This window comes from Oncorhynchus keta, chromosome 13 (genome assembly GCF_023373465.1).
Source record: "Oncorhynchus keta strain PuntledgeMale-10-30-2019 chromosome 13, Oket_V2, whole genome shotgun sequence".
Taxonomy (NCBI): Eukaryota; Metazoa; Chordata; class Actinopteri; order Salmoniformes; family Salmonidae; genus Oncorhynchus; species Oncorhynchus keta.
In genome coordinates, this window is record NC_068433.1 from 32,699,258 (window position 1) to 32,713,250 (window position 13,993).

General features: G+C 40.5%; 1 protein-coding gene across 2 annotated transcripts in view; it reads right to left on the reverse strand.

The window, feature by feature from the left end:
• arhgap36 (Rho GTPase activating protein 36) overlaps nucleotides 1-13,993 on the reverse strand; it is a 95,648-nt gene that overhangs the window by 44,378 nt on the left and 37,277 nt on the right. The window contains exon 1 of one of the 2 annotated variants that reach the window (XM_052460017.1): nucleotides 12,823-13,152. The exons of the other annotated variant lie outside the window; for it this stretch is intronic. The gene's annotated coding sequence lies outside the window, so the exon portion shown is untranslated. Of the gene's footprint in view, nucleotides 1-12,822; nucleotides 13,153-13,993 lie in introns of those variants that run through there. 2 annotated transcript variants of the gene reach the window in all.

The window sequence follows — 13,993 nt, forward strand, 5'->3', positions numbered from 1 at the left end:
TGCACTTTGAATGTGTCATTGCTGTGGGAAGATGCTAGCCATGTTGCCTGTTTATGCTGTTGCCAAAACGCTTCATGCTCTTGCCAAACCCCATTTCTGTCATTGTCACAACAAGTCCATTAGGAGTTGGCAAGGAACAAGAAAGAAACTGGAAGAAACAGACCCAGACTAGGAAGATGCTGTCCTAACATCAGAATCAGCTGCTATAGAACCTTAGCCTATGCTCCTGCAGTATATATTGATGTTCTGGAATCAGTATCAGCTGCTGCTGTAGAACAGAGTAACACATGCTGTTCTACAATCCTTTATACACTAGAAAAACAGTCTAAGGTACAGTATATATTCATATGAAGTAATTTAGTTGAATATTATGTAATATACTGTAGCTGTACTTAGCCTAATCCCTTGACACAGTAAGGGAATGGATGGAATGGTAGGAACATGGTAAGGGGGAAGAGAGAAGGACAGATGTAACTGTTCTGATGGAATCCATTCCTCCCTGGTTACAATTCCATTCCTGGGTGATTACCAGGAAGTTAGAACCTTGTAAACAACCTCATATCATTGGAATGGGCACAGGATGAAGGGAATTAAAGAGGTATAGGATAACAAATGAAAACCAGAAACAAGACAAAATAGAGGGAGTAAGAGGAGAGAGAATGAAAACAGACGGAGTAAGATGAGAGAGAGAGAAAGAAAGAAAATAGAGGGAGTAAGAGGTGTTTCCTTTGATGGTGGATTAAGGTGACAACATGGTGAGTAAAAAACAAACATGGTGCTGGGATGAACCCCATCCGTGGACGACCCCTCACCCTACTGGCAACAAGGGAATGTATGTGTGTATATGTATGTGTGTACGTGTTCTAGAGTCCTGCATCGGGTTGGATATCCGCGGGTTCTCCATGGATGAAAAAAAAAATTCAACCCACGGTTTGGCTCTCGATTCTGAAAATTTCTTACAAGAGGAGGAGCTTGAGGAGCTTGTTGTCTTGTATTTTTTTGCTAATTCCACTCTGTGAACGGTGAGGCAGACAGACGACCAGCCATGCACCCAGTGGTTCAGGGAACTGTTGGTTATTTGTGGGGTGCTGAAACTTTTATGTTTTGTCCTCCCACGTGAGAATACGTTGCCAAGTGTACTTTTCCTGGCTAGCCTAGCTCACTCAAAAATGGCTAACGTAGGCCTAGACCTAACCGGGGGGGCTTATGAAATACACCATCATGGAAACAGGTGCTACACAAGTTAAATTATTTTCTCCTAACCCTACCACCCCTCCCCTTATTGGAGTAAACTAATGGACAGCAATACGTATGTTTCAACTTCCAGCTAATACATACTATACACATTTTACAGACAGTGTATTTAACAATAGTTATCTTTGTTTGTTTTTAATCCCATCCTTCAGGTACCCTCAACCCCTCCCATCTATATCTGAAGACCATCCAGCTTTGATTTCTATTTGACATATATTTTTAACTGCTGTTTCACAAAAGTTCTGAACCTATAAACATTTTTCAGACACAGTATATTGAACATTAGTCATCTTGTGGTTTTTAGTCCCAACCTTCAGCTCCACTCAACCCTTCCCATCTATCTCTGAACACCTTTCGCTTTGTGATGTGCTGTGATGGCACAGCTGTCAATTTTTGGGGTCCTTAAATGAAACGGGGATACTTTTTGATTTATCACAATTTTCTTTAATTAACCAACTTGGTCTTTAAGGCAGGACCGACAGACAAGTTCCTTACTTTTTCTCCATTCCACTTGCCTCTTCCATTTCTGTGGTAATGCTGCAATTAGTTGGTTGCAATTTCTGCATGTGTGACATAACTCCATTAGTCATATTTATGATATCCATACAGAATCTTTCCAGATCCTTGATATTATTTGTCTGACCTTATGGACTGCTCACTTCAATTCAAACCACAGGTTTTCAATGGGGTTTAAGTCTGGAGACTGAGATGCCATTGCAAATTTGAGATTTTGTGGTCAATTAACCATTTCTTTGTGGATTTTGATGTGTGCTTTTGGTTATTGTCTTGCTGTAAGATCCACTTGCGGCCGAATTTAAGCCTCCTGGCAGAGGCAACCAGGTTTTTAGCTAAAATACCCTTGTACGAGGTAAAGTTCATGATGCCATTGACCTTAAAAATAGTTTTGTTGACGGTCTCTTTCCCTGCCTCTATGTCAATTCCAAGCTGCGCCCAGCACTTCACGTACAATTTGACAATTGATAGTATTGTCACCCATCAGACTATTGTCAATTTAAACTTGTCTATATGCTAACTATATTATTATACAGTAAAAGTAAAAGGTTTGGACACACAAATTCATTCAAGGGTTTTCTTTAGTTTTTTTACTATTTTCTGCATTGTAGAATAATAGTGAAGACGGCACCTGAAATGCATTTCAATGAATAGGTGTGCCTTGTTAAAAGTACATTTCTGGAATTTCAGTCCTTCTTAATGTGTTTGAGCCAATCAGTTGTATTGTGACAAAGGTATGGATGGTATACAGAAGGTAGCCCTATTTGGTAAAAGACCAAGTCCATATTATGGCAAGAACAGCTCAAATAAGCAAAGGGAAATGACAATCCATCATTACTTTAAGACATGAAGGTCAGTCAATATGGGAAGTTTAAAGAACTTTGAAAATTTCTTCAAGTGCAGTTGTAAAAACCATCAAGCACTATGATGAAACTGGCTCTCATGAGGACTGCCACAGGAAAGGAAGACCCAGAGTTACCTTTGCTGCTCAGGATAAGTTCATTAGAGTTACCAGCCTCAGAATTTGCAGCCCAAATAAATGTTTCACAAAGTTCAAGTGACAGACACATTTCAACATCAACAGTTCAGAGGAGCCTGCATTTTTCAAGCCTTCACGGTGGAATTGCTGCGAAGAAACCACTACTAAGAAGATGAGACTTGCTTATGCCAAGAAACACGAGCAATGGACATTTGACCTGTGGAAATCTGTCCTTTGGGCTGATGACTCCAAATGTGAGTTTTATGGTTCTAACCGCTATGTCTTTGTGAGACAAATAGTAGGTGAACAGGTGATCTCCGCATGTGTGGTTCCCACCGTGAAGCATGTCGGAGGAGGTGTGATGGTGTGGGGGTGCTTTGCTGGTGACACTGTCAGTGATTTATTTAGAATTCAAGGCACACTTCATGGCTACCACATCATTCTACAGCTATATGCCATCCCATCTGGTTTGCGCTTAGTGGGACTATCATTTGTTTTTCAACAGGACAATGACCCAACACACCTCCAGGCTGTGTAAGGGCTATTTGACCACGAAGGAAAGTGATGGAGTGCTGCATCAGATGACCTGGCCTCCACAATCACCCGACCTCAACCCAAATGAGATGGTTTGGGGTGAGTTGAACTGTAGAGTGAAGGAAAAGCAGCCAACAAGTGCTCAGCATATGTGGGAACTCCTTCAAGACTTTTGGAAAAGTATTCCAAGTGAAGCTGGTTGACAGAATGCCAAGAGTGTGCACAGCTGTCATCAAGAGCCAGTTTGAGCTTTTTCTGCGAAGGGAGTAGTAAACAGCGTTGTACGAGATCTTCAGTTTCTTAGGAATTGTATATAAATATGTATATTTACCCAAAAAATATATGGGGGATTGGAAATGATGCAGACAATTACATTCATGGAAGCTACAATCTATCCGCAATATTAAAGCTGATCCACCCCCTAAAGAAGTGTACTGTTAGCTAACTTGCTAATGTTAGCTGGCTGGCTTGCTAGCTAACATTACATGTATGATCTGTGTAGTAGTATATTTCGTATCTCAGAGCCATTTGCTTTGCTAGTTATAGCCTAATGTTAGCTAACTAACATTGAACCTGGTTGGTTAGCATCCTGCAGATTCATATAGGGTAGTGACATAATGAGTTGGGATTATGGTTAATTCCATAGCTAGCTAGCTACATGTCTTAACCTTTCTGGCGCAGGTGTTCCGCTAGCGACCCACCTAGACAACATCCTGTGAAATTGCAGAGCACCAAATTCAAAATACAGAAATAGTCATAACAAACATTCATAAAAAATACAAGTGTTATACATCGGTTTAAAGATGAACTTCTTGTTTTTCCAGCCACTTTGTCAGATTTCAAAAAGGCTTTACGGTGAAAGCATACCATGCAATTATCCAAGGACAGTGCCCCGCTTACAAAAGCATACAAATATTTTACAAAAGGAATTACAAAAGTCAGAAATAGCGATAAAATGAATCACTTACCTTTGAAGATCTGGTTGCAGTCACAAGAGTCCCAGCTACACAATAAATGTTAATTTTGTTCGATAAAGTCCCTCTTTATATCCCAAAAATTCTGTTGTGTTGGCGCATTTTGTTCAGTAATCCACTGGCTCAAAGGCGGTCAAAACATGCAGACGAATACATCCTAATAGTACCAGTAAAGTTTGTCGAAACATGTCGAACAATGTTTATAATTCATCCTCAGGTTGTCAGTTGTCTAAATAATCGATAATATTTTAACCGGATAATAGCGTATTCAATAGAAAGGAAAAACAACGAAGGGCCCACACTCGGTCACGTGCGCAAACCAGCACTGCATGATTCTACAGTCCACTGACAGAAAGGTCTCATTCTTCTTCATTTTTCAGAAAACAAGCCTGAAACAATGTCTAAAGACTGTTGACATCTAGTGGAAGCCATAGGAACTGCAATCTGGGTCCTACCCATTAGATACTCTATAGGCATTCAATTGAAAATACCCACATCAAAAAAATCCCACTTCCTGGATGGATATTCCTCAGGTTTTCGCCTGCCATATCAGTTCTGTTATATTCACAGACATTATTTTAACAGTTTTGTAAACTTTAGAGTGTTTTCTATATGCATATCCTAGCTTCTGGGCCTGAGTAACAGGCAGTTTTCTTTGGGCACACTTCTCATCCAGACTTCGAAATACTGCCCCCAAGCCATAAGAAGTTTTAACAACAGACTCTACAATACAAGCATCCATTTCAATAGGGTGAATAAAATGGTCAGCAAGCTGTTCGCTCATTTGTGTCTAGAAGTAGCCTGCAAGCTAGCCAACATTAGCCAGTTAGCTTGGGTGCTTGACTGCTGTTACGTCAGCTAGTTAACGTTACATGTATGATCTGTGTAGTAATATTATTTGTATCTCAGAGCCATTTACTTTGCTCGTTATAGCCTAATGTTAGCTAGCTAACATTGAATCTGGTTGGTTATCTACCTGCAGATTCATGCAGGGTAGTAATTTCATGAGTTGTGATTATGGTTCATTTCTTAGCTAGCTAGCTACAAGTCAACAAAAAACTCCACTATGCAAGTAACCACTTCAATAGAATGTCATTGCGACAATTGTTGATAGACGTAGCTGGTAAATTCGCTCTGGCTATATACTCCGATTTCAGAGCACTCTCGTCTGAGTGTACCAAAGCACAGAATAACTGATGAATTTACAGACGCTCAATACACATTGAATATGGTAAACTGGTCAGTGAGCGGTTCTCTCATTTGTGTTTGGAAGTATTGTAGCTCGTAAGCTAGCCAACATTAGCCAGTTAGCTTGAGTGCTTCACTGCTGTTGTTAGGACAGAATGATCAACCCTTAAAGAGATGGGTGGGGCTAGAGCTTAAGAAGGTGTGAATGATGCTGAATGATGCTGAATGGATAGACAAATAAGAGCTCTCCAGTAGGTAGTGTGTGCTTAGGATTGTGTCCTGTTGGAAGGTGAACCTTCTCCATGGAGCAGGTTTTCATCAAGGATATCTTGGTACTTTGCTCCGTTCATCGTTCATCTTACCTGACAAGTCTCCTAGTCCCTGCCGCTGATTCTACCACCACCATGCTTCACCGTAGGGATGGAGCCAAGTTTCTTCCAGATGTGACGTTTGGCATTCAGGCCAAAGAGTTCAGTCTTGGTTTCATCAGACCAGAGAATCTTGTTTCTCATGGTCTGAGAGTCTTTAGGTGCCTTTTGGCAAACTCCAAGTGTGCTGTCATGTGCCTTTTACTGAGGAGTGGCTTCCTGGCTACTCTGGCCACTCTACCATAAAGGCCTGATTGGTGGAGTGCTGCAGAGATTGTTGTCCTTCTGAAAGGTTCTCCCATCTCCACAGAGGAACTCTGCAGCTCAGTCAGAGTGACCATTGGGTTCTTGGTCACCACACTGACCAAGGCCCATCTCCCTCGATTGCTCAGTTTGGCCGGGAGGCCAGCTCTAGGAAGAGTGTTGGTGGTTCCATAGTTATTCTATTTAAGAATAACTCTGTGTTCTTGGGACTTTCAATGATTCAGAAATTTCTGGTACCCTTCCCCAGATCTGTGACTCGACACAATCCTGTCTCAGAGCTCTACAGACAATTCCTTCGACCTCATGGCTTGGTTTTTGCTCTGACATACAATGTTAACTGTGGGACCTTATATAGTGTGTGCCTTTCCAAATCATGTCCAATCAATTGCATTTACCCAAGGTGGACTACAATGAAGTTGTAGAAACATCTCAAGGATAATCCATGGAAACGGGATGCACCTGAGCTCAATTTTCTAGTCTCATAGCAAAGGGTCTGAATACCTACGTAAATAAGGTACACACTTTTTATGTTTAATACATTTGCAAAATTTCTAAAAAACAGTTTTCACTTTGTCATTATGGTGTATTGTGTATAAATTGATGAGACATTTAAAATATATATATTTTAGAATAAGGCTGTAATGTAACAAATGTGGAAAACGTCAAGGGGTCTGAATACTTTCCGATTGCATTGTCTGTTCTACCACAGCGAACATGTTATTCTTGCAAAGACTATTTGATTCTGACTTCGGACATATACAGTTGAAGTCGGAAGTTTACATACATCTATGCCAAATACATTTAACCTCAGTTTTTCACAATTCCTGACATTTAATCCTAGTAAAAATTCCGTGTCATAGGTCAGTTAGGATCACCACTTTATTTTAAGAATGTGAAATTTCAGCATAATATTAGAGAGAATGATGTATTTCAGCTTTTATTTCTTTCATCACATTCCCAGTGGGTCAGAAGTTTACATACACTCAATTAGTATTTGGTAGTATTGACTTTAAATTGTTTAACTTCGGTCGAATGTTTCGGGTAGCCTTCCACAAGCTTCCAACAATAAGTTGGGTGAATTTTGGCCCATTCCTTCTGACAGAGTTGGTGTAACTGAGTCAGGTTTGTAGGCTTCCTTGCTCACACACGCTTTTACAGTTCTGCCCACAAATGTTCTATAGGACTGAGGTCAGGGCTTTGTGATGGCCACTCCAATACCTTGACTTTGTTGTTCTTAAGCCATTTTGTCACAACTTTGGAAGTATGCTTGGGGTCATTGTCCATTTGGAAGACCCCTTTGCGACCAAGCTTTAACTTCCTGACTGATGTCTTGAGATGTTGCTTCAATATATCCACATAATTTCCCTGCCTCATGATGCCATCTATTTTGTGAAGTGCACCAGTCCCTCCTGAAGCAAAGCACCCCCGAACATGATGCTGCCACCACCACGTTCTGACCTTTATTTCCTGTGTTTTTGTATTTAGTTAGTATGGTCAGGGCGTGAGTTGGGTGGGCAGTCTATGTTTGTTTTTCTAGGTTTTGGGTATTTCTATGTTTCGGCCTAGTATGGTTCTCAATCAGAGGCAGGTGTCATTAGTTGTCTCTGATTGAGAATCATACTTAGGTAGCCTGGGTTTCACTGTGTGTTGGTGGGTGATTGTTCCTGTCTCTGTCTTTGCACCAGATAGGACTGTTTTGAGTTTTCACATTTCTTGTTTTTTGTAGTCAGTTGTTCATGTGTACCTTAACGTATTAAAAAGAACCATGGACAATTACCACGCCGCGTATTGGTCCTCTGATCCGTTTCGCCTCTCCTCTTCGGAAGAAGAGGAGGAAATTCATTACACCCATGCTTCACAGTTGGGATGGTGTTCATTGGCTTGCAAGCATCCCCTTTTTTCTCCAAACATACCGATGGTCATTATGGCCAAACAGTTCTCTTTTTGTTCAGACCAGAGGACATTTCTCCAAAAAGTACAATCTTTTGTCCCCATGCGCAGTTGCAAACCGTAGTCTGGCTTTTATGGTGGTTTTGGAGCAGTGGCTTCTTCTTTGCTCAGCGGCCTTTCAGGTTATGTCGATATAGGACTCGTTTTACTGTGGATATAGATACGTTTGTACCTGTTTCCTCCAGCATCTTCACAAGGTCCTTTGCTGTTGTTCTAGGATTGATTTGCACTTTTCGCACCAAAATGCATTAATCTCTAGAAGACAACGCATCTCCTTCCTGAGCGGCATGACGGCTTATGGTCCCATGGTGTATAAATTGCTCCCAAGAATGAACCAGATTTGTGGAGGTCTACAATTTCTTGTGGAGGTCTTGGCTGATTTCTTTTGATTTTCCCATGATGTCAAGCAAAGAGGCACTGAGTTTGAAGGTAGGCCTTGAAATACATCCACAGGTACACCTCCAATTGACTCAAATGATGTGAATTAGCCTATCAGAAGCTTCTAAAGCCATGACATAATTTTATGGAATTTTCCAAGCTGTTTAAAGGCACAGTCAACATAGTGTATGTAATCTTCTGACCCACTGGAATTGTGATACAGTGAATTATATGTGAAATAATCTGCCTGTAAACAATTGTTGGAAAAATGACTTGTGTCATGCACAAAGTAGATGTCCTAACCGACTTGCCAAAACTATAGTTTGTTAACAAGAAATGTGTGGACTGGTTGAAAAAAATAGTTTTAATGACTCATAACCTAAGTGTATGTAAACTTCCGACTTCAACTGTAGATGTCTGTTTAAATATCAAACCACATCCATAATATACTGTACTAAAGAATGAGACTATATAAGACTAAATGTATTACTAGCTTGAAGTGAAACATACAATTGGTGCACTCCATAGATCATATGGGAACCATGGACAGTGTGAACTTGATCTAATTCTTAACATGACTATTGCCATAACACTTTTCATTTTTTGTTTCAGGCACAGATAAAACAACAGATATAGCTCTGGCAATAATCGGGTATGGCATAACAACTATAGTCAGAGTAGTTGGTTAAAGAACAAACTGGATTCTGCGGTGTTTTTCTATTTAAAATGTTCTCTTTCATTTCCTCCTCTTTGTGTTGCATTGATCTTACCCCTCTGATCTAACTCCTGACTATTGTTGTCTTATATGGCCTAACAATGATAGTCAGACAAGATTGCTGAAGTAAAAACAAACCTGGGACAATGCAGGCTGGATTATTTTAGTTATTCTATTCAAAATGGCTACTTTCCCCTTCTGGTGACTTTTAGAGTGATCAGGACAGCATTTTCTGTGTCTGTTATTTAATCAAGCCTGATGATGAATACCAAGTATACCCTAGGGATCAGGAATGATGCCAACACAACTCATTATTACACTGAAACTCAGTAGGTGTGTTGTGGTAGTGTAACTGCTGCTGATTATATGGGACACACACACACACACGCACACGCACACGCACACGCACACACACACACTCCAGAGGTTAATTCTAAAGGTCAAAGGTAATATATTTTTGTTCTGTTTAATCTGCTGCTCACTCAGTCTAGCTGCACTGCTGACACACACACACACACACAGAGAGAGAGATACGGACTGACTTCTTGTCCATGGAACCAGGCTACCAGAGTGTGTGTGTTCCAATGATTTAAAAAATGATGTAAATGTTCTAAACTAACACTTCTTAGAGGAGGGGAAACTGAATTCTAAAAGGTACCGGAGGAGAGCACAGACAATGTTTATAGGTTTATGCACTACGATTGGTGGAAGAAAAACAAACTAACAAACATACTAATTGATATAAAAAACATTATTTAAAAAAAGGTTTTCAAAAGTTATCTTTGTAAATTATATCATGAATAGGACTGTTGGTGTTATGTCACACATGCAGTTAACAGAACTATATGGAAAAGCTGCTCTACCCAAAATTACAAACAACTAATTGCAGCATTACCACAGAAATTGAAGAGGCAAGTGGAAGAGGGAAAATGTAATACACTTGTCTGTTGGCCCTGCATTAAAGATCAAAATTGGTTGAAGAAAATGGTGATAAATAAAAAAGTATACAAGTTTCATTTAAGGACCAAAAAATTGACAGCTGTGCCATATAGATTGCAAAAATATTGCAGTCTAGGAATGGTTGAAGAAGTGCAACATTTACCTGGAGCTAACTCTGCAAATAGCACTATTTGGGTGATTTGAAAAGTCATAGTCAATCGATCAATAATATTTAATTTACAATCTATAGAAACTATGAGCATAGAAAGGTTCAGAACTTTTGTGAAACATAACAGTACAGTTGAAAAATACATGGCAAATGTTTATTTATTTAACCAGGCAAGTCAGTTAAGAACACATTTTAATTTACAATGACAGCCTAGGAACAGTAGGTTAACTGCCTTGTTCAGGGGCAGAACGACAGATTTATACCATGTAAGTGCAGGCATTCTAACCACTAGGCTCTAACCACTATGCTACCTCCTAGTCAACGCCAAAAATGGATGGTGTTATGAGACAGATGGGAGGGGTTGATGGTAGCTGAAGGGTAAGATTAAAAACAAACAAAATATAACTATTGTAAAATGAAATAGTATGTATAAGCTGAAAGTACAACTCTAAGTGTTGAAAGTACAACTCTTAAGTGTTGTTGTCCATTAGTTTACTCCAATTAGGGGAGGGGTAAATATATATAAAAATATATATGTATATATTTATTTACAAAAAATATATATGGGTGATTGGAAATGATGCAGACAATTACAGTGATGGAAGCTATAATCTTTCTGCACTATTAAAGCTGATCTACCCCCCAAAAAAATACAAACATACTATAGCGACCATCTGATCACTAAAATGAATGGAGGTTACTAACTTGAGAAGATCCCTATTTAAGTCATTTTCTACTAATTTTAGGGTGTTTTCACACTTGGTACCTTTCAGCCAATTCTTGTGAACTCTGTGCAGTTCGCTTAATTGCTTGAGCACGCCAAAGGGACTCACAGCCCTCAAAAGAGACCCAGAAGCGAACCAAACCGAGATCATCTCGAGAGTTTGGTTCGCTTGAATTCCGCTGTCCGGTTCCCTTTGTTTGGGGCAATGTGAAGGCAAAGCTCAGCAGGTTTTGCTTGACCCTTTTCCCGTAGTACACACTAGACTACTGCCACACCGTTCTCCCAGCCATAACCCCTGACATTGGTGCCACAAAAGAGAGAAGATGATGATGTCCAGGTGGGTGGAAAAAAACGTGTGCTGTTTTTGGATATTGATTAGCAATTGTCAAGGATGCACAGAAATGCCAAAATATGAGTTTTGTACCGACATGATGTTCAGGTTATTTGTTTGCAATATGTAAATCTATAGGCTAAGAGAGCTTCATCAGCTGTTTATTCGATTGTGGGGTTTGAAGCCACAGCAACAGCAATATATTTGGTGAGAATCACAAGATAGGGTACAAAATCAAGGTCCTTGCTATCTGGAATCCTTGGGACGTCCCAACTCTCACGTTACCCCATAGAAGTTGACATTTAAAATGGTTAAGGTGAGGGTTAACGTTAGGGTTAAGGTTAGGTAAGGGTTATGGTTTAGGTTGGGGTTAGGCTAGGGGTTGAGTTTAGGATTTAGGGTAGGGACAACCCAAAGATTCCAGATAGCGCTACCACAAAAGCAATGCTAACACTTAAAGGGCCAGTAGCCTACATTTAGGGTCTCATCTATTACAGCATTATTTAATCTGCAGTATTCTTCTGCTATTTATCTACTGATTATAATTATTATGTCTCATCTTTTAACAAAATGCAATATAGTAACTTCCAACATGTAAGTAGGTATATCTTGCTGTTGATAACACAATCTGATGGAATGGCTTGTCCTGCACTTTGTGAAAACCCAGAGTTCATTGAGTAAATTTTGGAAAAGATCTTGGTTCCTTTCTGAAAACATAGTAATGTGAATGCAAAGAGGACTCCGACCACAAAATATAGGTGAAGTGAAATGGCAAAAGAGTTGGGGGTACTCATTCAAAGGCAGTGTGAATACAAGGAGAACTGAGTTATTTTGCTTCTCCTTAACCCAAGAGTTCACTTTAAAGAGATCGGTTATTTTGAAGAGGGGACTATATGTGAAAATAGTCACATGCAGGAGTATTTGCTCTGCACAAAGTAAGATCATTTTCCATATGTGCATTTTACTTCGTTCGTTTAATCTATTGTTGAAGACGTCAGATTGAATTCAGACTATAAAATTGCAACCCTTGACAACACGAATTCACAGAAGGCTCAAATTCGCAGAAGGCCCACATTCAGATTGTTCAAGCGGATTGATTGAATACTTTACAGATAAATGACAGCAACCAGAGCAGAGCACTTAAGGAGACTGAGAGAACCTATTGTAACACACACACACACACACACACATTATCTAGCTTTATGCAATACTTGGCAGAGCAAGCCGTGAGACATAGCACACATTCTCTTCGACACTCCAAGACGTGGAGACAGTAGCAAACACACAAAACCTTTTGATGACAAATACCTATTGAACACAAACACACTCGCTACCGGACAGAACTTTTCGACACAACAAAGAGCAAACGAGAGTCTCAACAATTGTCACACTTTGTGACTAACAAACCGTTCTAGAGACAGTAGCAATAAATGCACACCTTTTGAAGACTTAGAGAGACCACAAACGCACATTAAGCACACACTGACTGACTTTCCTGGTATAATAAAGGTATAATAAAAAATGTAAAAAAACAATCTATACCTGTACGTAGATAGTCAGCTGTAGATGAATAAAGCCCTTTATGGAGCTGAGTGAGTCCACTCAGCTAAGTCCTGTAGTCTGCACAGCTACTTCTCACGCTCACACTCAAACTCACACACTCACAGCAGAGACGCAGACCGGGTTAGTGTGCCCAGTCCAAATGGGGCATGAGGGAACACACTCGGTGTAAGGAGAGCAAGACACAGCGAGCAACAGAAGGAGAGAGAGAGAGATCTGCTCCCTCCATCTGCTGGTGTAAATCAGTGAGCTGAGTCTCGCTGCCAAGAGATCACTTCACGTAAACACTGGGATGGAGGGGGGTGGGGGCTGAATCTGTGAGGGGAGGGGAGAAGGGGGATAGAAGGGAAAGAGGAGGAAATAAGCGTGGATGAAAGGGTTGGAAACGGGAGAGATGCAGGGGAGAGAACTGAAAGGGAGAGAATGAGAGGAAGGGAGGGGGGGAAGTGGGGAAGTGAGACATAAGATGAACAGGGGATGAAAGGGAAGGAGGGGGGGATAAGTCTGTGAACTAACTAAGCTGTCCTGGCTTGATTTAATGAGTGATTTTCACTATCTCCTCCTCCCTCTCTGCTCTTCTCCCCTCTCCCAATCTTTTCTCTCTATCATGTACTTCTCTCTGGTCTTCTCCTCTCTCCCTCTCTTTTCTCTCTATCACGTACTTCTCTCTGGTCTTCTCCTCTCTCCCACTCTTTTCTCTCTATCACGTACTTCTCTCTGGTCTTCTCCTCTCTCCCACTCTTTTCTCTCTATCACATACTTCTCTCTGGTCTTCTCCTCTCTCCCTCTCTTTTCTCTCTATCACATACTTCTCTCTGGTCTTCTCCTCTCTCCCACTCTTTTCTCTCTATCACGTACTTCTCTCTGGTCTTCTTCTCTCTCCCACTCTTTTCTCTCTATCACGTACTTCTCTCTGGTCTTCTTCTCTCTCCCTCTCTTTTCTCTCTATCACGTACTTCTCTCTGGTCTTCTTCTCTCTCCCACTCTTTTCTCTCTATCATGTACTTCTCTCTGGACTTCTCCTCTCTCCCTCTCTTTTCTCTCTATCACATACTTCTCTCTGGTCTTCTCCTCTCTCCCACCCTTTTCTCTCTATCATGTACTTCTCTCTGTCTTCTCCCCTCTCCCTCTTTTTTTCTCTCTATTATGTACT